Source organism: Herpailurus yagouaroundi, unplaced genomic scaffold (genome assembly GCF_014898765.1).
Source record: "Herpailurus yagouaroundi ecotype Mexico unplaced genomic scaffold, PumYag 185, whole genome shotgun sequence".
Lineage (NCBI taxonomy): Eukaryota > Metazoa > Chordata > Mammalia > Carnivora > Felidae > Herpailurus > Herpailurus yagouaroundi.
The window spans coordinates 20,935,543-20,959,019 of NW_024412416.1; the positions used below are offsets into that span (position 1 = coordinate 20,935,543).

General features: G+C 37.5%; 1 protein-coding gene across 5 annotated transcripts in view; it reads left to right on the forward strand.

The window, feature by feature from the left end:
• Positions 1-23,477, forward strand: part of ENTREP2 (endosomal transmembrane epsin interactor 2) — a 469,222-nt gene that overhangs the window by 334,626 nt on the left and 111,119 nt on the right. The window lies entirely within an intron of this gene.

Consider the following 23,477-nt stretch of genomic DNA (forward strand, 5'->3'; position numbering starts at 1 on the left):
GCTGCTGGATGCGAACCATTGGTATTTGTTTATTTACCTTGGAGACAACACAGGGCTACCTTTTAGAGCCATTCTCCTCCACAGCTGCCTGTGTACGTACTGGGCCCATGGTGATTATTTCTGGGAGGTCAGGAGCTATACTGAATTACCTAAAGCTTTTCTGTAGCAAGGCCGTGCTTACTTTTCCTGTGGCCATGCTGTTTGTGTTCAAAGGAACAGCTGTTGCGAAGTGCTGCTCTCTACAGTTCTTAGCAGCAAAGCTAGAAGGACTAGTGTAAGTTGGCACAGTTTCGATACAGAGGCACCTACTGAGTTCCCAAAACTAACTGTGAGAGCTTCATCTTGCTATTTTCTGTTCGGTATGGCCTAGACCACCTTGATCAGATTTCACCCCAATATGATGTACAGAGTATCGCTTGGTATGATGCAGTATTGCTTGTGACTAAGAAATGATAAAACCTGGAGTGCCTCCATCATCAGAAAGGGTCTCTTGCCAGCTTGCATCCACAACTGGGTCAGCCTCTTTATTCCTAAATACAGGGTGCTGTGAATATGATAACATCTGGCAACTGACAAGAGACTGCCCATTTTTCCTCTGATCCCCATTTTTCAATGCAAGGCCTTGTGTTTGGGAGACAGTGTTTGGGACATGCATGGAAGTCTATATCAAGCAGAAGGCCCACACCCAGTGTCCCATCTCAAAAGGCTGACTCCTGTGGGTCTTAATCCCAGACCCCATTTTCCTACATCACAAGCAGCATGAAAGGATAGAACAGGTAGATTTGGTTTCCTTTATTCCTTTCTGTCTTCAGTACCCCCCTGAATAAATTTAATGGACATCATGTACACTCATGCACTTTCACATACATCTTGGTTATAGAGCACTGTGGAATCATCAATATTTATCTGACTTTAGAGCTTAATCCTAAGCATCGCTCTGCCCTGGCTCATACATGGCAGGTAATTCCTGAATGAGATCAGTGTACCTGCTTACTGAAATGCAGTGTGTATAGTGGAGAGAGTAGTGGATTTGGAATCAGCAAACCAGGATCAAAGTCATGGCTTCATAACTGACTACTTATATGACTTAGGACAAATCACTTTCCCTGTATCAGCTTTACTTCTCTTTCCTGTTATGTGTGGGTATTACCTGCCCTGAGCTTTTCATGAGATATTTAATAAAATAGAATGTATAAAACACATAAAAAGTATACTTCTTATTAAAAATGTATAATTATAATATATAATTACTATATATAAAATATATAATTATAATATATAATTACTATAGAAAATTAATAATAACTATAGAAAACTTAGAAAAACAAAATACACTTGTCACCCTACAATCCAGTCTTTCCAGTCTTTTCTGTGCATATGTGTGTATGTGTATGTGTTGTGCATATGTACTTGTATACATATGTGTGTGTATTTAATGTACATTTAAATGTGCTGTACTCTTCATGGAGCTTCGTGATTTGGTTTTTTATTGATTGTGAACATTATTTCATGCTTTAAATTTTTCCTACAACTTTACTTGTAGTGGCTGCTCAGTATGAATGAATATAGCATTATTTATTTAACCAGTCTCTGCTTTTCTCATGTATGAAGGTTGCCATTATCTTTAAAGCTTTTGTTACATATTGACCTACTGCCTTCTAAAAGAGTTTACCGGGGCGCCTGGGTGGCGCAGTCGGTTAAGCGTCCGACTTCAGCCAGGTCACAATCTTGCGGTCCGTGAGTTCGAGCCCCGCGTCGGGCTCTGGGCTGATGGCTCAGAGCCTGGAGCCTGTTTCCGATTCTGTGTCTCCCTCTCTCTCTGCCCCTCCCCCGTTCATGCTCTGTCTCTCTCTGTCCCAAAAATAAATAAACGTTTAAAAAAATAAATAAATAAATAAATAAAATAAATAAATAAGAGAGTTTACCAATTTATAATCCCAATTTATGAGAATGCTTTTCTTCCCACACCCTTCCCAGCCCTGAAAATTGTTACTTTTTAAAATTTATGCTAATTTGAAATGACATCATTGCTTTAATTTGAATTCCTTTAATAAGATTGACCTTTATTTATAATTGTATATATGTAAGTTTATATATGTACATGCATATATGCAATTATATATGTGTGTATACACACCATTTATATTTCTTGTTCAGTGAGTCGACTGTGACCTTTACCCATTTTTAGAATGGGTATTCTAAAATACTAAAATGGGTATTAGTATTTATATTAGTGATTTGTAAGAACTCTTTATATATGTAATTGTATAATTCATTTATTTTATAACCGTACATACATATATATGTGTGCATGTACATATATGTAATTTTGTATGTATATAATGTATATTTCCTCTATGAATTGACTGGGGCCTTTACCCATTTTTAGATTTAACTATCTTATTGATTTTTAAGAGAGTCTTACATTTTGAGTCCTACAGCTTGTATTGGTCAAATGTATTTCCTGGATTTTAGTTGCCTTTTATGTTTAGTGTATTTAAATCTATGAATTTTTTCCTTTGTGATCTTATCTTGGAACCAATAAAAAGACATTCTTCCCAATATCATGTACCACCACCCCCCCTTTTTAAATATAGTTAACTCTTTTATATTCTGGAATTTGTTTAATGAATTTAGCTATTTTCCCCAAATGAGTAGCTAACTTTCCTAAAATGATTCCCTGAGTAATCTAATAATTTCCTGATTATTTGAAATGCCACCTAAATTCTAAGAGTCCTTTGGTGGCAAGCTACAAAAACTGACAAAGCCATAGGCTACTTATTGCAAAGACGATAGAGCCTATAACCAAGAGAATTAAAGATTAGGCTTGGGAACTGGCTGGTTCCAGGGAAGCTTCTGTGGATGCAGAAGCCTGTCCCAGACCGGCTACAGACACCCTGAACTCACCGGGGTTTGTTCTGCACAAGTGAACAATTCCAGTGCTTTATAATCTCTGTCCCATTTACTCTAGAGTCAGAACCCAGAGAGAGAAAGCATTTGATAGGCATTTCTGTCAAGACAGAAATCTGTGAAACTGTTCCACTAAACTGAATCCAAGGCAATTTAAGAGGTAATTCCCAAAAATGAATTTAGGTGCTATTAGGAAGGGTAGGGAGTAGGAGGAGGCAAGAAATGTATGGTAGGTGGTCAAAAAACAGCCAATATCTATTCTACCAGCATTATCATATATATGTACACATACACGTAGATTCTAGTGTCTATTTGCGTATGATTGAATTTTTCATTCTCATCTCCTCCTATGTCCATTTATTTATATTCCAAACAATATTACTTTAATTACACACACACACACACACACACACACACACACACACACACACAAACAAGAACTTGTAGGGCAAGCCCTACCCCCACTGGCCTTCCAGACTTTAACCTGCTTCTTAAAAAATATTCTTACCTATTCTTAAAAGTTTAGTCTTCCAGATGAGTTTAAATTTTTTTTGGTCAAGACTCAAAAGGAATATATTTAAGAGTTGAATTGGAATCACATTAAAATCATAGATTGTCTTGGGGTAGAATTGACATGTTAACATACCATGTTTTCCCATTCAGGAACATTGTGTGTGTTATGGTTTATCCAAATTGTTTCAAAAATCCTCTACTGCAGTTTTTGTTTTCCTTTAGGATATCTAGTATATTTCCATATCTGTATGTGTGTTTGTCTTTTTCCTCTGCATAATTAAAAATTAACTCATTTTCTCTGCATATATATAATAAAATAAAATATAAATATAGAATATAAATATATATATTTATATATTCTAAATTTCTTTTCTATTCCAAACTCCCACCTCCTTCCAGAAAGTTTTTGGTAGCCAGACATTTTGTATGCTTATTTTGTATATTATCATTTTTACACACATGCAAAGTCTATTCTATAAATCATTATTCACACTGCTTTTGTCAGCGAGCCATGTAACTTGGCAACACATTGTATAACAGCACTTGGAGATCTTCCCAGCTGTTAAATAGAGAGCAGCAGAGAATTCCACTGGATAGATGGATGCAGGATGACTTATTCAACCGCCACTTAATGGACAGGTTAGGGGTGTTTCTAATGTTTTTGCTAAAACAAACATGGCAGAGATCACCCTTTGTGCACATTCCTTACTCAACAAATAGAAAGTGGTTATTATCGCTGCTGTGGGGACCAGACTAGAGTAAAGGGTACCGTGGCCAACCAGAGAGGGATATGCAAGTAGATCTCGAGAAGAAATTACTAAGAGCGTCCTTTCAGACAAAGTATAAGAACTCACTTTAAATTTAGAATGTTATTCCTACTTTAACCTCCACAGATGGGACACTGGACTCTTGCCAACAGTATATGACTGTGCCCGATTATCCAGATGCATGCAAACTTCTGTGTGTCATCAGAGATTTTTTTAGTCTTTGCCAATCTGACAAAAATGTAAGATCTTAATCTGTAATTTGGATCTCTTTAATTAAAAGCAAAGTTGAGCATCTTTTACGTTTGTTTAGAAGTTATTTCTTTAGGGGCACCTGGGTGGCTCAGTTAAGTGTCCACTCTTGATTTTGACTCAGGTCATGATCTCACAGTTGGTGAGATCAAGCCCCATATTGGGCTCTGTGCTGACAGTGTGGAGCCTGCTTGGGATTCTCTCCCTCTCTCTCTGCTCCTCTCCTGCTCTCTCTCTCTCTCAAATAAATAGACTTTTTTAAAAAGTTATTTCTTTATTTGCTAACTGCAGTTCATTTTTATTGTCTATTCTACTGTCATGTTGTTGCTGTTCACAATTGATTTGTAAGTGCACTTTCTATATTAAGGAAACTGCCCATTTTTTATGTGTTGCAGGTATATATTTTTCATAGTTTTTTTATTCATTTCTTGACTTTTTTTGGTATTCTTGTGTGGAAATTTCATACACTCAAATTTCTTTTATTCGTTTATATATTTTTACCCTTAATGACTTCTGGTTTATATGTTTTCCCTAGAAAAGCTCCAAAATTATAAAATTATAAACAGTTTTTCCATTTTCCTTCCAGAATTTTAGGGTTTCATTTTTAAAATATTTATATGTTTCATTAATCTTAGATTTATTTTGCTATAAATATCATTATAAAATATTATTTAAAAATAATATCATTAAAAAAACACATGTGGACGTTCCATATTTCCTTAAAATTTTAGTGCTAGATATTTTAAATACCTTGTTGCTTTGGTGGGTGCATTTTTAAAATTTATTGTTTCATATTAAAAGAAGACCCTTGGGGCACCTGGGTGGCACAGTCGGTTAAGCGTCCGACTTCAGCCAGGTCACGATCTCGCGGTTCGTGAGTTCGAGCCCTGCGTCAGGCTCTGGGCTGATGGCTCGGAGCCTGGAGCCTGTTTCCGATTCTGTGTCTCCCTCTCTCTCTGACCCTCCCCCGTTCATGCTCTGTCTCTCTCTGTCCCAAAAATAAATAAAAAAATGTTGAAAAAAAATTAAAAAAAAAATAAAAGAAGACCCTAGTGGTGTATAAGACTTTCAGTGATTTTTTTATTATTTACATTTAATGGTATGTGACACTGAATGTACAATTCAGTCTTTGATCCATAGTTTGTCAGAAGAAATAATTATAATATTGTCTCTGCTTTCCAGCGTTTTACTTGTTTTTTTGTCCTGTATACTTATTTTGTTTAAAATTATCAAAATAACATTAGATATTAATGGTGATTCATCATTTACTTTTTGTTCCTGAATATAATGATTCACTGTCAAACATGGTACTGAGCTATAGTTTCAGATAGCTTTTTTGTAATGTTAAGGTGATAAAATTCTATTCATATTTTACTGAGAGTCTTTTAAAAATAAAATGGAGGTTAAATTTTATAAAGTTCTTTTGACATCTGTTAAGATTATATATTTTTTATTTTGATCCATTGGCGTGGTAGATTACATTAATACTCTCAAGATTAAGCTACATGGAACATAATTGGAATGAAATCCCCATAGTCTTTTAAAATATTATTGGATTCTGTCTGCTGATATTTTATTATGATTTTTCATTTGTATTCATAAATGTAATTAATTTGTAGTTTTCATTTGTCTCCTACCCTTCCATATTTTGTTTCCTGATTATAAGTAATTTTTTATAAAAATTAGTTAAATAAGTGAAATCTAAGGAATTTTCTGTTCCTTGATAAATATTGATACTCAAATGTATAATTCTCTGGGTCCAGCACTGTTTCATAAAATAATTATTTAAATGTAATTTTCTATTCCACCTTTTTTTCTATTTCTTTCTAAACTTTTGACAGTGTCTGTATTATTAACATTTTTTCATTATGTTGGCCTTTCCACATTTATTAATATGAAGTAATGCAGCGAATTGTCTCAAAAATATCTCTTGTAACATTATTTTCTTATTCCTTTTATGTGTATTCATTCTGCTTTAAATTTTCTATTTCTCTTCCTTTCATGTTATATTTTTCCAGAAATGTATCTATTTTATTTATTTGATGATTCAAACTACCAAAGAAATGAAATTTTGAAAAATTTCAAAACTACAGAAGTATAAAAAGTCCTCTTTAATACCTCTTTAATGCCCTCCATAACAGCATGTACCCTTATGGAAGTTTCTACATGTAAAATCGAGAAATAGCCTCAGATCCAGTCCTTCTTTTTGACTCCTGCATTAGGTTCAATGGTTGCAAGTTGTACCAGGCCCTAACCTACAAGGCACTTAAATGGTCTCTAACTTCTAATGTCATAAATAATCCTGGAGTTCATTGTCTTATAAATAACTCTGTGGACAAGTCTGTATGTATTTATGTAGGACATTTCCTAAAAGTTGGATTGATGGCCTAAAAGGTAAATGTATTAAAATTTTTGACTGGTAATGCCTTCCAGAAAGGGTTACATTCATACACACTTCCATCTGCAGTCTGTGGGAATGAATGTGCCCCACTCCTGTGCCAAAGTTACATACTACCAATGTTAAAAACGTTTGCCAGTCTGAAGGATGAAGAAAGAGATCTCCTTATTTTAATTTGCATACCCTGGTCATTAGGGAGGTTGAGCTTTTTTTTTTTTTTTTTTTTTTTTCAGAAGCAGAATTGAATGTACATTGGGAAAGATTCTCTCTTGTTTTCAGGTCTTTCATGCCTTGAGGAAAGTCTTACACCTTTGTCAAGTGCTTAAACATTTTGTATTAACTTTATTCCTAGTTTGTTTGCAGTTTTTGATGCTAATGTCAAGGGTATTTTTCATCATTTTTTAAATAAATGATTATTGCTGTAATATAGGAAAGCTATTGATTTTTTTAAATTAAAACTTTCATTTTGAGATAATAATGGATTTGTGAAAAGTTGCAAGAAATTATGCAGACAAATCTTGTAGATTTTCCCAGTTTCCTGCATTGGTAACATCTTACAGGGTTACTGACATTGATATAGTCAAGATGCAGAACATTTCTACCACTATGAAGTTCCCTCATGTTGCTTTTTTATAGATATACTCACTTCCCTTCTACCCCTTCTCCCTCCTTAACCCTTGGCAGCCACTAGTCCACTAGAATACTCCATTTCTTTCTTTCTTTATTTTAGAGAGAGAGTGCATGAGTGAGGTAGAGGGTGGGAGAGAGAGAGAGAGAGAGAGAGAGAGAGAGAGAGAGAGAGAGAGAAAGAGGGAATCTCAAGTAAGCTCCATTCTCAGCACAGAGCCCAACTTGGGGCTTGATCCCACGACCCTGGGATCATGATCTGAGCCGAAATCAAGAGTCAGTCACTTAAATGACTGAGCCACCCAGGTGCCCCTCTGTTTTGTTTTGTTTTTTTTTTTAATTTTCAAAACGTTATGTAAGTGGAGTCATACAATATTTAACCTTTAGAATTGGGTCTTTTTATTCAGCATAATCCTCTGGAGATTCACTCAGGTTCCTGCACAGCCTAATAGTTTTTTCCAGTTTACTCCATAGAGCAGTATTCCACTACATGGATATGCCATCGTTTGTTTGACCATTTACCTGTGGAAGGACATCTGGACTAATTCCACTCTATTACAAATAAAGCTGCTATGAACATTCATGTAAAGTTTTTTGCATGAACATAATTTTTCATTTCTCTGATATAGATACCCAGGAATTGCTGGGTTGTGTATGGCAGGAGCATGCTTCTTCTTCTTCTTCTTCTTCTTTTTTTTTTTTTTTGAGACACTGCCAAGCTGTTTTCCAGATTGCCAATATCATTTTACATTCCCACCAGCAGCGTACAAGAAGAGATCTAGTTTCTCTGCATCCTTGCTAGTATTGGTGTTGTCATTTTTTTTTTTAACTTGAGCCATTCTCATGGTATGGAGTGATGTCTCATGGTGCTTTTCATTTGTATTTCCCTGATGAATAATGATGATAAACAGCTCTTCCTGTGTTTCACTACCATCTGTATATCCTCTTTGGTGTAGCATCTGGTCATATTTCATATCTTTTCCCCAATTTTTTTAATACTATTGAGTTTTGAGAATTCTTTGTATTCTAGATCTAGTCATTTGTCAAAGATGTGCTTTGTGAGTTGTTTATCCCTATTTCATCCTCTTAATAGGGTCTTTGACAGAGCGAAAGTTTTTGATTTTGATGAAGTCTGATTTATCTATTTTTGCTTTTATGGAGCATGCTTTGGGTGTCAAGTGTAAGAATTCTTGACTTACCCCTAGATCTTACTAATTTTCTTATAAGCAGGGGCAGGAACTGCATTTCCCCGGTAGGCCTCTAATTATACCTGCCTGGCTGGGAAGAGTGGGGGTGCCTCACGACTGCTCCCCAGATGGCTTATACTGACAGGGGGTGGGAGAGGGCCTCATTATTACTGTGGGGTAGAAGCCCAAGCTCTCTGTGTCGTTTCCCTCAACACTGTGGGTGGAGGGGAGCTTAGCCTTCATCTCCAAATATGGGATATATGAGGCAAAAAGAAAACCCAGGAAACTCATCGCTGTTCCCTTCCCTGGGTCCTGAGGTCCCTAACCAGTCTATGCTTTTCAGAGTGTTTTAATATACATTTTATATATAACATAGGGGTTTTGGGTTGTGTTTACAGAAATAAGAAAAGGTATATCTCTTATTTTCCAGAAGTAGAAATGCTATTGATTTTTCTTTTATAGAGCTTTTTTATTCACTCTAATAGTTTTTCCAATATATCTTTTTCATTTCCAGGTGGACTACCATATTTATGTGAAAATAAGGGAAGGGTGTTGTCCATTTATTATGAATATTTATGTCCATATATTTTTTCTTGGCTTTTCACATTGATTGACATGGGTTTAAGTTGGCATTCAGTACCCTGCAACATAATATGCTTTTAATCTAACCACTGAGCATCATAGACACAGGGTAGGAGACATGGCAGAAAGAAGGGAGAGAGCATCTTCACACCATTAGGAGGTCCAACAGCTTAACTTGTTCATTAGCTACAAAGCTGTTTACTGCTCTCACAGAAGAGGTTCAAGTATGCACAGGCTACTTGACTCAGAGAAGCCACAGCCTCTTTCCAGCAATTGATTTTTTGTTTGTTTGTTTTGTCTAACATTTATTCATTTTTGACAGCCAGAGACAGAGCATAAGAGCAGGAGGGACAGAGAGAGGGAGACACAGAATCCAAAGCAGGCTCCAGGCTCTGAGCTGTCAACGCAGAACCCAATGCGGGACTTGAACCCACAAACCATGAGATCCTGACCTAAGCCAAAGTCAGAAGCTTAACTGACTGAGCCACCCAGGTGCCCCTCCAGCAGTTGTTTTTAATCACACGTTTGTAGTCACAGAGCCTCAAGGCCTGCCTGCCAGAGTTCTCCTGCTCAGGTGTCTCCCGAAGGGCAAATGAGGCAGACAGAGCATTTCCACATTGGTCTGTGGTGTCCAAGAAAGCAGTGACACCGGAAGTCAGAACTTTCAGGTCACTTTTCCCCAAGTTAGTCTGGATCAGCCCAAACCCTATGTCACCTCCTACTCATGATGAGGATTTACAAGGGAAAAAGTTTGACTAATAAGAGACCTTTTTTATACCATGTTTTATTCCTGACTTTCACAGGTTTGAAAGTGAAAAGGGTTGACCTGAGAGGTCACCCTTTAGTGTAATGTTTGCTGTCAGCTTACGAGAAAGGTGCCCTTGATAACTTAACGGCACTTCTGTCTAGCCTGGCTGGCTAAGATTTTTATTTTAATCAAGAATGCATGTAAATTTTATCACCATCTTTCAACATCTGTGAAGCTGATCATACGACTTTCCTCTTTTAGCTTATTAATGTAGTGATTTGAATTAATGGGTTTTCTAATGCTGAACCAGCTTCCCATTATGGAAATAGGCCCTCCTTGATCCGGGTGCTTTTAAGGCATACATGTTATTCTGCATTCAAATTGCTAATATTTTGTTTAAGAGCTGTATGCCTAAATTCATACATGGGATTGACTTACGGTTTACCTTCGGTCATAGACTTGTCCAGTTTTTGTATTGGAATTAAGTATTGGATTGGAATGCTATACTTGGAGGCATTTGGTTCGATCTGTGTTCTGAAATGGTTTAAATAACCAAGGAATTATTCAAGTTTGTTACATCTTGGGGAGTTGATTTGGCTGCTTTTAAATTTTTTAATAGGGTCATTGTGTTATTTACATTTTCTTGGTAATTTTTGTTAATACATATCTTTCTAAAATTGTGTATTTCATCTGTTTTCTGATGTATTCTTATAAAACTATGGGTAATGTTCTTTTATAATTAAAACAGAACTGTTTAGCAAATCTATAGACATAGAAACTAGAATGATAGTTGCCTAGGGCTGGGGCCTTAAAGGAAAGTAGGGAGTTTGGGCAGAGCTTAAGGTTTATTTTTGAAGAGATAAAAATGTCCTAGAATGGATTGTGGCTGCACAACTCTGTCAAGATATTAAACACCAATGAATTGTAAACTTTTCTTGAATTGTATGTGATTTGTCCCTCAATAAGGCTGTTATAATTCTAAAAGTCTTTTGGTTGATATGTTTTCTCTGATTTCTTTTTTTTATAATGTTTATTTATTGAGAGAGAGAGAGAGAGAATGAGCAGGGGAGGAGCAGAGAGAGAGAGACAGATTCCTAAGCAGGCTCCATGTTCAGTGCGGAGCCCAATGTGGGGCTCGATCTCACCACCTTGAGATTATGACCTGAGCCAAAATCAAGAGTCAGACACTTAACTGACTGAGCCACCCAGGGACTCCTATTTTCTCTGATTTCTAATGCCAAATTATATTTCCTCTGCCTTGATTTAAAGCTTTTCTTTTTAATGCTTATTTATCTATTTTGAGAGCATGCATGTGCACACCCCAGCATGGGACAGAGAGACAATTCCAAGCAGGCTCCAGTCCACACTTCCAGCACAGAGCCTGAAATGGGGATCAAACCCACAAACTGTAAGATCATGACCTGAGACAAAACCAATAGTCAAAGCTTAACCAACTGAGCCATCCAGTTGCCCCAAGTTTATCTTTTTTTTTTTTTAGTTGTTTTTCCTCAAAGACCCAGCTGCTAGTTTTGTTAATCAAGATGTGTTGTTTTGTTGACTGTGCTTTTTTTTAAGTATTAGCATTTTTTTTTTTTTTTTTTTTGAGTGAGAGAGAGAGAGAGAGAGCAAGATGGAGGGAGAAAGAGAATCCCAGGCACACTCCACACTCAGCACAGAGCCTGATGTGGGCTCTATCCCACGATGCTGGGATCATGACATTAGCCAAAATCATGACTTGGACTCTCAGTTGACTGAGCCACCAGGTGCCCCTACCATCTTTATTTTGTTAACCCCCTTCTGCTTTCCCAAGGAATATTATGTTTATTTTCTACCTTTTATACTTAAGTGCCAGGGGTACTACTGATAACCCAGTGCTCTCACTGAGTTTCACTGAATTACACTGAAATTGTAATTTCATTTTTGCTTTGCTATTTAAGCATTACTTAAATTTATGTTCTTAAGTTCTAGGTAGCTAGAGTTTCTTTCTTTCTTTTTTCTTTTTTTTTTTTTTTTTGCTGTTTTTTTTTTTACTGTTGATTTCCAATACTATTGCATGCGAACATGTGTTTTCTGAACATATATATGTATGTATGTATTTTCTCAGTGTGTAGGATTCAAAATTCATTCACACATTTTTGTGTGGAGAGCCTCTTAAGATATAAATTCAATCACGTGCTTTCCATCACACATAGGATGCTGTGCAGAGAGCCCTCCTTGTGGCCTGTGAGCTCTTTGATGTGACCCCTCCTGCTTCCTATTCCTTTGGAGCCCTCCTGCCCCACTCCTCCTCCATGGAGCCTCTAGTGATGCCAACCCCCCAGCTTCCCACTCTTCCCCTAGGCCTCCCGCATGTCTCCATACTCCTACAGCCTCCTGTGGGGGTCCTTAACATCCCCTCACCCTCCCTTACAGCTTACCCTGGTACAACCCCCCCTCACTATATTTCCCCCCAAACTTCCCATGCTGTCCCTGGGCTTCCCCCACTCCTCACCCCAGCTTTCCCAGGGTGCCCTTCGGTCCCCCCACTGCACCCCAGGCCCAGCAGAGGGAGTCCTGGGCTCTTGCTCACCTGGGCTGCTCTTAGTGCTGCACTCTCTGCATAGGCTGTTCTTCCTCCAAAGTGGCCAGTGGGAGGTTCCTTTTTATGCTCTAGATTCCGGAATAAGCAGTATATCCCCTGAAGGGCCTTCCTGGACCACCCAGAGGTTCCCCACCTGTGTTATTCTTTCCCTAGGGCATTCCGTTTTCCTCTAGAGACTGGCCTTCCCCCCACGCCCCCATCATTTCCTACTTGGCAAAGCAACGGAGGGGAAACAGCCACAGCTGTGTTGTGCCTTGTCCTACATCCAGGGCCTGGTGCCGCGCCTGGCCCAGAGCGCCTGTGAGTGAGTCAATCAGTGAATGTCTCCCGGCTGCTATTTTCCTAAGAGCCCGGGGGGAAGATAAAAAATCATTTTGGGATTTTAAGTAAACATGCTGTTTTAGGTTAATTACAAGAAAAAGCATTGTTGGTTTCAAAAGCCTTTTAAAATGCCTCATCACGTTTTGTTTCATTGGAGGCTGTTCATACAATGAAATATTACAGAATCAAACATTTGCTTAAAGATCTTTCTCTAGGCCTTTTTTTTTTTTTTTTTGGTTCATTCTGCAAAAGTTTTGGATTTAGTTTCACACTTTTCTTGCTCTTTTTAAAAATGTATTTTTGGGGCCTCTGGGTGGCTCAGTCAGTTAAGCATTCAACTTCGGCTCAGGCCATGATCTCACAGTTCACGAGTCCAAGCCCCGTGTCTGTCTCCGTGCTGTCAGCTCAGAGCCTGGAGCCTCCTTCACATTCTGTGTCTCCTTCTCTCTCTGCCCCTCCCCCTCTCCCGCTCTGTCTCTCTCTTTCTCTCAAAAATAAATAAACATTTAAAAAAATAAATAAAAATGTATTTTTCATTGAAGTATAGTTGACATACAATGTTGCATTAGTTTCAAGTGTAAAACAGTGATTGACAGCCCTGTGTGTTAGTTCTTACATTGCTTTTAAATGAAAGCATAACAGAATGCTCTTCAAATGCAGATCAGTACAACATAATGCATTATGTGTGTTGGTAAGTATTTCGTCTTAAATGAGAAGACACTGTTTGCCTTTTTTAATATGAAATAAAACATTAATAGATTCTTGTTATAAAAGATGCAAGCAATACATAAATTAGAATAAAAATGAAAGTTCCTCCCTCACTCTCTGCCTCCCACTCCCTGCCACACTGGGTAATTACTTTATGAGGCATCTAACTCTCTTTTTGTGCATTCATATTTATGTGCATCTGTGTGTACATGTACGTGCACAAACATACAGTTTTTTTCACATAGTTTTTTTTTTTAACGTTTATTTATTTTTGAGACAGAGAGAGACAGAGAGAGACAGAGCATGAACGGGGGAGGGTCAGAGAGAGAGGGAGACACAGAATCTGAAACAGGCTCCAGGCTCTGAGCGGTCAGCACAGAGCCCGACGCAGGGCTCGAACTCACGGACTGCGAGATCATGACCTGAGCCTAAGTCGGATGCTTAACTGACTGAGCCACCCAGATGCCCCAGTTTTTTCACAGAGTTTTAAAAAATAAACTTACATACTTAAAAATTTTTTTAATGTTTATTTATTTTTGAGAGAGGGAGACAGAGTGTGAGCAAGGGAGGGGCAGAGAGAGAGGGAGACACAGAATCCAAAGCAGGCTCAAGGCTCTGAGCTGTCAGCACAGAGCCTGAAACGGGACTCAAACTCAGGAACCGTGAGATCATGACCTGAGCCAAAGTCGGACACTTAACTGACTGAACCACCTGAGAGCCCCTAAACTTACATACTTTTGCCTCATTTCCCTCCTTGGTAATATTTAGACATTTTCCCTGCTCAATGATATTATTTCAGACATTTGGGTGGAAGTACATAATTGACCCTTGAACATCATGGGTTCATTTATACAAGGGTTTTATTCAATAGATACAGTACAGTACTGTAAATGTACTCTTCCTCTTCCTCATGATTTTCTTAATAACATTTTCTTTTCTCTAGCTTACTTTAGTATAAGAATACAATATATAATTCATATAACATACAAACTATGTGTTAATCAATGGTTTCTATTATTGGTAAGGCTTCTGGTCAACAGCAGGCTACTGGTAAAGTTTTGGCAAACTTAAAAGTTTCATGTGAATTTTGGACCATGAAGGGTGGGTGTTGGCACCCCAACCCCCCTGTTGGTCAAGGGCCAACAGTATAAAGGGAGTTCCTCATTCTTTTAAAGGCAGCTGTGTGCACTTCCCATAATGCACCATATTTACCTGTGCTGAGAGGCAGTTAATTCATGCCCACTGTTTTGCTATCACAGACATGACCAGAGTAAACATGCATTTTTCTCCTTGTTTTTGATAAATTTAAATATAGTCAGGTACTAACTTTATTAAGAAGAAAATAGGAGTGTTAGTTGGCTCAGTCGGTTAAATGTCGGACTTCAGCTCAGCTCATGAATTCAAGCCCTGTGTTGGGCTCTGTGCTGACAGCTCAGAGCCCAGAGCCTACTTCGAATCCTGTATCTCTGGCTTCTCTGCCCCTCCCCTGCTTGTGCTCTGTCTCTCTCTCTCTCTCTCTCTCTCTCAAAAATAAACATTAAAAATTGTTTTAAAAAAGAAAACAAACGTAATCTCCATCACTGTAGTACAGAGTGGATTAAAATATTTTTCCTACTTAGAATTGCCACAGGAACTAGACATTTAAGTGGAAAATTTCATAAAAGATCTATATTTAACTCATTTTAATAGATGTTTAGATATAATCTTAAAATGTGCTCTTTGTTATTTTTATACAAAACGAGTACTGATTGCTATGTGATGATAGCAATGGAGGTGATCACTGAGTTTCTTGAGCACTTGTTATGTTGAAGGCACTGCTCTGAGCACATTATATATGTTTCATTCACTTATTCCTGACAACTAGGAATAGGGGACAGGTACTATTTTATCTCCACTTTACAGGTAGGGATATTGAGACCTTGGGAGTTAGATCATAGAGGTAGCTGGTGCTGGCTTCAGTCATCCAATGCCCATAACCACTGGCAAATCATTACATTTCTGTTTTACATAACATTTTTGCTTTAGACTGATACTAACAGCTAAAAAAGGAGGAGAGGATGAGAAGCACCAGAAAGTGGAGGTAAAGCTTATGTCTTATTTATTTTTGGTCAAGTAAATCATTGACTACATGGGAAATACTTTCCTATATAGACAAGAATTTCAAGGAACCTAAAGCATAGTTTATATGTCACAAGAAAGAGAAGTGAAAACTGCACACTTTTATAAGAACTGTGAGCTCTCCTCCAGCCACATCAAGCATGTAACTGGGAGAAGTATCTTTCCCTGTAAGTAAACAGTAACATGAGTTGTGTTGTGCTTATCCATGATCACACCACTGTTTTTCTGACCCTAGGTCCTTTTTAATTAGATCCATCACACTGCAGGGACAGTGGGATGTATTCTTGTCAGCTGGAAAGCCTGGCTATCCCTGATTCCTGCTGTGCGTGTTATCTGCACACTAATTGGACATCTCTCATCTCTGCCCTGTTATGTACCTGTAACGCCAAGAACAAAATAAAAGGTAGCCTCAGGAGATATGACACCTGGGCAAGTGTTTTGATAGGAAGCAGATCTCTACCTTCTTATTTCTTGTTTGTTTGCATTTCTGTTTGGAGAGCTTGATTTCAGCCTCTCCCCTGTGAATGCCTCCCAGGTATGATGAATGATTTCTGGTAGGTGAAGCCAGAGTACATCCTCTGTTCCTAAAAGTAATGAGCAAAGAATATTTCATAGAACCCAGGAGAACAGGTGATAAAAGAAAAAGCATTTGATAATGAAGGAAGAAGTCATGATATACTTGGGAATTATAATTTCCATCTTATCCTTATTTCCAAGTCTACCTAAGAGATGTGGAAGGGATTATGATTTTGTTAAGAGACTGTTTCCTGCATTTGTGTGCAGAAAGGATGGGCTGGAGTAGGCTTGTATTGACTTGGGAGAATGGTTTATTAAATTACCAGATTTGTGATCTGGTTATAGCCATTATTAAAAATTATATTACATAAATTACAATTAATTGCTTTCTATTAAAAACAAAGATAATATATAGGTATATTCAAAATTCACCATTTTTTTAATAAATACACTTTTCTGCATTCATGATCTTAAGGTTATTTACATCTATTATATCCTTATACTAGAAATACTGTAGAATGTATTATATTAATAAGGTTATCCAGAGAAACAGAACATGTAGGAGATATGCAGCTGACTCTCAAACAATACAGGTTTGAACTGCTTGGGTCTACTTATATGTAGATTTTTTTTTCTTTTTTTTTTTTTAATTTTTTTTTAACGTTTATTTATTTTTTTGGGACAGAGAGAGACAGAGCATGAATGGGGGAGGGGCAGAGAGAGGGAGACACAGAATCAGAAACAGGCTCCAGGCTCTGAGCCATCAGCCCAGAGCCCAACGCGGGGCTCGAACTCACGGACCGCGAGATCGTGACCTGGCTGAAGTCCGATGCTTAACCGACTGCGCCACCCAGGCGCCCCATGTAGGTTTTTTTTTTTCATACAGTACAGTACTGTAAATGTATTTTCTCTTCCTTAAAACTTTCATAGTAACATTTTCTTTTTTCTGTCTTACTTTATTACAAGAAATAATAAAATTAGCAAGAACTGAGGGGCTCGTGGGTGGCTCAGTCAGTTAAGCATCCAACTTCAGCTCAGGTCATGATCTCACAGTTTGTGAGTTTGAGCCCTGCATTGGGCTTTGTGCTGACAGCCCAGAGCCTGGAGCCTGCTTCAGATTCTGTGTCTCCCTCTCTCTCTGCCCCTCGCACGCGCTCTCTCTCTCTCTCTCTCTTTCTCAAAGATAAACATTAAAAAAATTAACAAGAACTTAGACTGATATTCTTTCTGTATCTGATAAACTATAAATAATTATGACTTTAAAACTATAATAGAAAAAGTTAAAACACATGGATGTTTAATATTCAAAATAAGAGTTCTAAGAAAGAGAATTCAGTGTCTTGAATATAATACATATGACATACAAAATATGTGTTAATTGACTACTCATGTCATTGGTAAGGCTTTTACTCAACAGTAGGCTATTAGTAGTAAAGCTTTTGGGGAGTCAGAAGTTACATGCAGATTTCCAACTGTGCAGGGGGCTGGCACCTGTAACCCCTGCATTGTTCAAGGGTCAACACATATATACCTGCATATGTAAACATAGATTCATTCAGTCATATGTGAAATTTATTATATACGAAGAGGTCTGTTATGAAGAATTGGCTCACATGATTGTGGAGGCTGAGAGGTCCCATGATCTGCTGTCTGTAAGCCGGAGACGAAGGAAAGCCAATGGCATAATTCAGTCTGAGTCCAAAATCCTGAGAAGCAGGGGAGCCTACAATGTAAATCCCAGGTGAAGGGCCAGAGAAGGTGAGGTGAGATGTACCAGCTCAAAAATGAGGTAGGAAAACAGGGAGTGAATTCCTCCTTATTCCACCTTCTGTTCCATTCAGGCCTTCAGTGGATTGGATCATGCCTATACACTTTGGGGAGAGCAGTCTACTGAGTCACCGATTCAAATGCTACTCTTATCCAGAAATACCCTACAGACACACCCAGAAACAATGTTTAATCTGGGCACCTGGAGTTGACGTGTGAAATTCATCATCACATGTGGGCTTCTCCTGCTTCTCCTCACAACACTTTCACCAATGTCCTGCTGGTAGCTTAAAACTGGCCATGGTGGGAGTAGATATATTTTTTAATCATGTTGCTTTTACTAAGACATTGGATTCTCTTTCTTAGAACTCTTATTTAGAATGTTAAACATCCATGTGTTTAAACTTTTTCTATTATAGTTTTTTTTTAATTTTTTTAACATTTATTTATTTTTAAGACAGAGAGAGAGACAGAGCATGAACGAGGGAGGGGCAGAGAGAGAGGGAGACACAGAATCGGAAGCAGACTCCAGGCTCTGAGCCATCAGCCCAGAGCCTGATGCGGGGCTCGAACTCACGGACCGCGAGATCGTGACCTGAGCTGAAGTCGGACGCCCAACCGACTGAGCCACCCAGGCGCCCCTCTATTATAGTTTTAAAGTCATAATTATTTATAGTTTATCAGATACAGAAAGAATATCAGTCTATCTCAGTTCTTGCTAACTTTTTAGCACTTCAGTGTTAATTTGACTAAGATGCATCTTGGAAATCAGCAAAGACCAAAAATCAGGGGTTTATTTATTATCTTGCTCATTGTCCATGTCAGGTATAGATTTTCTCCTCCCCCTCCCCCTCCTCCCCCTCCTCCTCCTTCCTCTCCTTCTTTTTTTGGAAAGGCCAAGTAGTAAATATTTCAGACTGCAGGACAGGTGGTGTCTACTGCAACTATTCAACTCTAACATTGTAGCACAAAATCAGTCACAGACTATAATTCAATGAATGGGCATGGCTGTGTTTTGATAAAACTTTATTAAACCAGGCAATGGACTGGATTTGGCCCATGGATGACAGTTTGCCAACTCTGGGTATAGATTTAAGAAAGTAGTGGAAAAAATATTAATAATGCAGATTAAACATTTAGGTGTGTTGTGTCTATAGGCATTACACTGAATATAGCACAAAAAGTTGAGGGCATACTCTTCCATTATCCAAAAGTGATATGATTCAGCAAAGAAGTTTCTCATTTCAGGTAAATTTCCAAAAGTCTTTTTTATTTCACTTTTACCATTTTGGTTAACGTATACAAAAAAAAAATTACCCATCAAGCATTTATTCATAAACTGATTTATTTGAATAATAAAAATGGATAATGAATTTTATAAGAAACAGCAAGTCAAAAAGTTGCTACAGATAAGAGGGCCAAATCATAATGATTAAAATGTCTAGACAACAGGAAGATATGGCAATTGTAAACATATATGTTCCAAATAAGAGAACACTAAAATATATGAAGCAAAAACTGACAGAGTCACCTGGGTGGCTCAGTTGAGGGGTGGCTCAGTTGAGTGAGCATCCGACTCTGGAGTTCAGCTCAGGTCATGATCCCAGGGTCATAGGATTGAGCACCGAGCACCGTGTCAGGCTTCGTGCTGAGCATGGAGCCTACTTGGGATTCTCTCTTTCTCCTTTTCTTTCTCTCTCTCCCTTCCCTGCCTCTCTCCCCTGCTTGTGCTCTGTCTCTAAAACAAACAAACAAATGAAATATCTGACACAATGAAGGTAGAAACAGTTGATTCCACAGTAATAGTTGGAAGCTTCAATACTACCATTTCAGTGATGGATAGGACAACTGGACAGAAGATCAAAAAGAAAGTAGAAGATTTGAACCACACTATAGACCTGACAAACATTTATAGTACACTCCACCTAACAACAATGTACTCTATATTCTGTTCATTTGCACATGGAATATTTTCCAGGATAGACCATATGTTAGACCATAGAGTTCACTGACTGCAGTGAAATAGTCAAGAAATAGCAAGTCAAATTGAAGTTATGGTTGTATAAATCATAGTTATGTATGTAGAATATACTTATGTATGGTATATAGATTTTTGTATTTTTATTATTATAAATTGCTTGTTACAAATCCTTTGTGCTATTAAAATTTATGATTAGTTCATATATGTATACAGTTTTGTTCAGAAGAATCTATTGTTAAACATTTATTAGCACATCTCTGTACTGGAGTTTTCTCCTTTGATTCATTTTCTTCTTGCTCCTTTCATTAATACATAATTTCTTCTTTACCTGAACAACTTTTTTTTTTCTTTTCCCCACCTTGCTTACTACATTACATTCCAACCTGGATGTTTTATTTACCCTTTTGTTCATGTTTCCTTTGTTCCAAATTCTGGCACTGAAAAGAGAAAGAAAAGAAAGAGGAAAGAAGGGAGGGAAGGAGGAAAAAAAATAGTTAATGAATTAATGATGAAAATAAAGCACATCTTGTCTTCCATGTATAAATACCAAAGTGTACTACACCTTACTCAGACATTATCTCTGGAGTCAGGACAAAAGTATTAGGCAAGAGCTTCATCATCCACTATTCCTAGGATGTTATGTCATAGACTTGTTTTGTATTTGATGCTACTTGACAATGAGTGTTATCACAGTGGTTCTACCTTTCTTTGTATATGCATCTGCCTCTATGTTGTTATTGCTCATGTATTTTAGGGCACTTGGTAAAATCATCTAGACCCTTTATTTAAGCTCTTTAGTTATTCTCTCAGCTCTTAACTGTTAGTGGCTAACTTAAGGAAGCAGCGATGTAGTTATTTCAATACAATATGTCAGTCCCAAATTTACTTACTTTGGACAACAAATCAGTTTTACAGTTTATAATTGAGTGTGGCATCCACTGTTTTTGTAGGAATTTTTAATTCAAAAAGGATCATGCATTTATTCATATTTTCATTCCATTCCTGACCCCAATCATCTCATAAGTTGTTACAAAGCAGTTTTTCAGGGATAAGAAAAGAAATGAAATGTTTAGGTTTAAAGTGTGGCTAAATCTGGTTGTTAAGGACTTTAAAATGCATCCAGACATTTAAAGAAGAGTTAGTACCTATTCTTCTCAAACTGTTCCAAAAAATAGAAATAGAAGGAATGCTTCCCAACTTATTCTGTGAAGCCAGAATTACCTTGATTCTAAAACCAGACAAAGACCACTTTGGTGTTCTACACAACAAAGGAGAGTTACAGGAAAATATCCCTGATGAACCTGGAAGCAAAAATTCTCATCAAGATACTAGCAAATTGAATCCAACAGGACATGAAAAGAATTATTAACCATGGTCAAGTGGGATTTATTCCTGGGCTGCAGGGCTGGCTCAGTATTCACAAATCAGTCAATGGGATACACCACATTAATAAAAGAAAGGATAAGAACCATATGATCATTTCAATAGATACAGAAAAAGCATTTGACAAAATACAGCATCCTTTCGTGATAAAAATGCTCAAAAAAGTAAGAATAGAAGGAACATACCTGAACATCATAAAGGCCATATATGAAAGGCCCCCAGCTAATATCACCCTCAATGGGGAAAAACTGAGAGCTTTCCTCCTAAGGTCAGCAATACCACAGGGATGTCCACTCTCATCACTGTTATTCAACATAGTACTGGAAGTCCCAGCCTCAGCAATCAGAAAGAAAGAAAGAAAGAAAGAAAGAAAGAAAGAAAGAAAGAAAAGAAAGAGAGAGAGAAAGAAAGAAAGAGAGAGAGAAAGAAAGAAAGGAAGGAAGGAAAGGAAGGAAGGAAGGAAGGAAGGAAGGAAGGAAGGAAGGAAGGAAGAAAAGGCATACAGATTGGCAAAGAAGTCAAACTTTTACTCTTCACAGATGACACGATAACTCTATATTGAAAACCTGAAGATTCCACCAAAGAAAAAAAAAACCTGCTAGAACTGATACATGAATTCAGCAAAGTCTCGGGATATAATATCAATGTACAGAAACAGTTATATTTCTATACACCAATAATGAAGCAGCAGAAAGAGAAATCAAAAATTTTATTCCATTTATAATTGCATCAAAAACCATAAGGTACCTAGGAATAAACCCAACCAAAAAGGTAAAAGATCTGTATACTGAAAACTATAGAAAGCTTATGAAAGAAATTGAAGAAAGCATAAATAAGTGGAAAAACATTCCATGCTCATGGATTGGAAGAAGAAGTATTGTTAAAATGTGTATACTACCTAAAGCAATCTACATATTCAATACAATCCCTATCAAAATAATACCAGCATTCTTCACAGAGCTAGAACAAACAATCCTAGAATTTTCTTGGAACCAGAAAAGACCCTGAATAACCAAAGTATTGTTTAAAAAGAAAACCAAAGCTGGAGGCATCACAATCCTGGATTTCAAGATGTATTACAAAGGTGTATTCATCAAGACAGTATGGTACTGGTACAAAAACAGACATATAGATCAATGGAACAGATTAGAGAATCCAGAAATGGACCCACAAATGTATGGCCAACTAATCTTTGAAAAAGTAGGAAAGAATATCCAATGAAAAAAGAGTCTCTTCAGCAAATGGTGCTGGGAAAACTGGATAGTGACATGCAGAAGAATGAACCTGGACCACTTTCTTACACCATATACAAAAATAAACTCAAAATAGTTGAAAGACCTAAATGTGAGACAGGAAACCAGGAGAAAACAGGCAGCAACCTCTTTGACCTGGGTTGCAGAAACTTCTTACTAGACATGTCTCCAGAGGCAAGGGAAATAAAAACAAAAATGAACAATTGGGATCTCATCAATATAAAAAGCTTCTGCACAGAGAAGGAAACAATCAGCAAAACTAAAAGGCAACTGATGGAATGGGAAAAGATATTTGCAAATGACATATAAGATAAAGGGTTTTTATCTAAAATCTATAAAGAACTCATCAAACTCAACACCCAAAAAACAAATAATCCAGTGAAGAAATGGGTAAAAGACATGAATAGACACTTCTCCAAAGAAGACATCCAGATGGCCAACTGACACATGAAAAGATGCTCCACATCACTCATCATCAGGGAAATACAAATCAAAACCACAATGAGATACCACCTCACACCTGTCAGAATGGCTAACATTAACACCTCAGGCAACAAGAGATGTTGGCAAGGATGTAGAGAAAGAGGATCTCTTTTGCATTGTTGGTGGGAATGCAAGCTGGTGCAGCCACTCTGGAAAACAGTATGGAGGTTCCTCAAAAACTAAAAACAAAACTACCCTACGACCCAGCAATTGCACTACTAGGCATTTATCCATGGGATACAGGTGTGGTGATTCGAAGGGACACATGCACCCCAATGTTTATAGCAGCACTATCAACAATAGCCAAAGTATGGAAAGAGCCCAATGTCCATCAATGCATGAATGGATAAAGAAGATGTGGCATATATATATATATATATATATA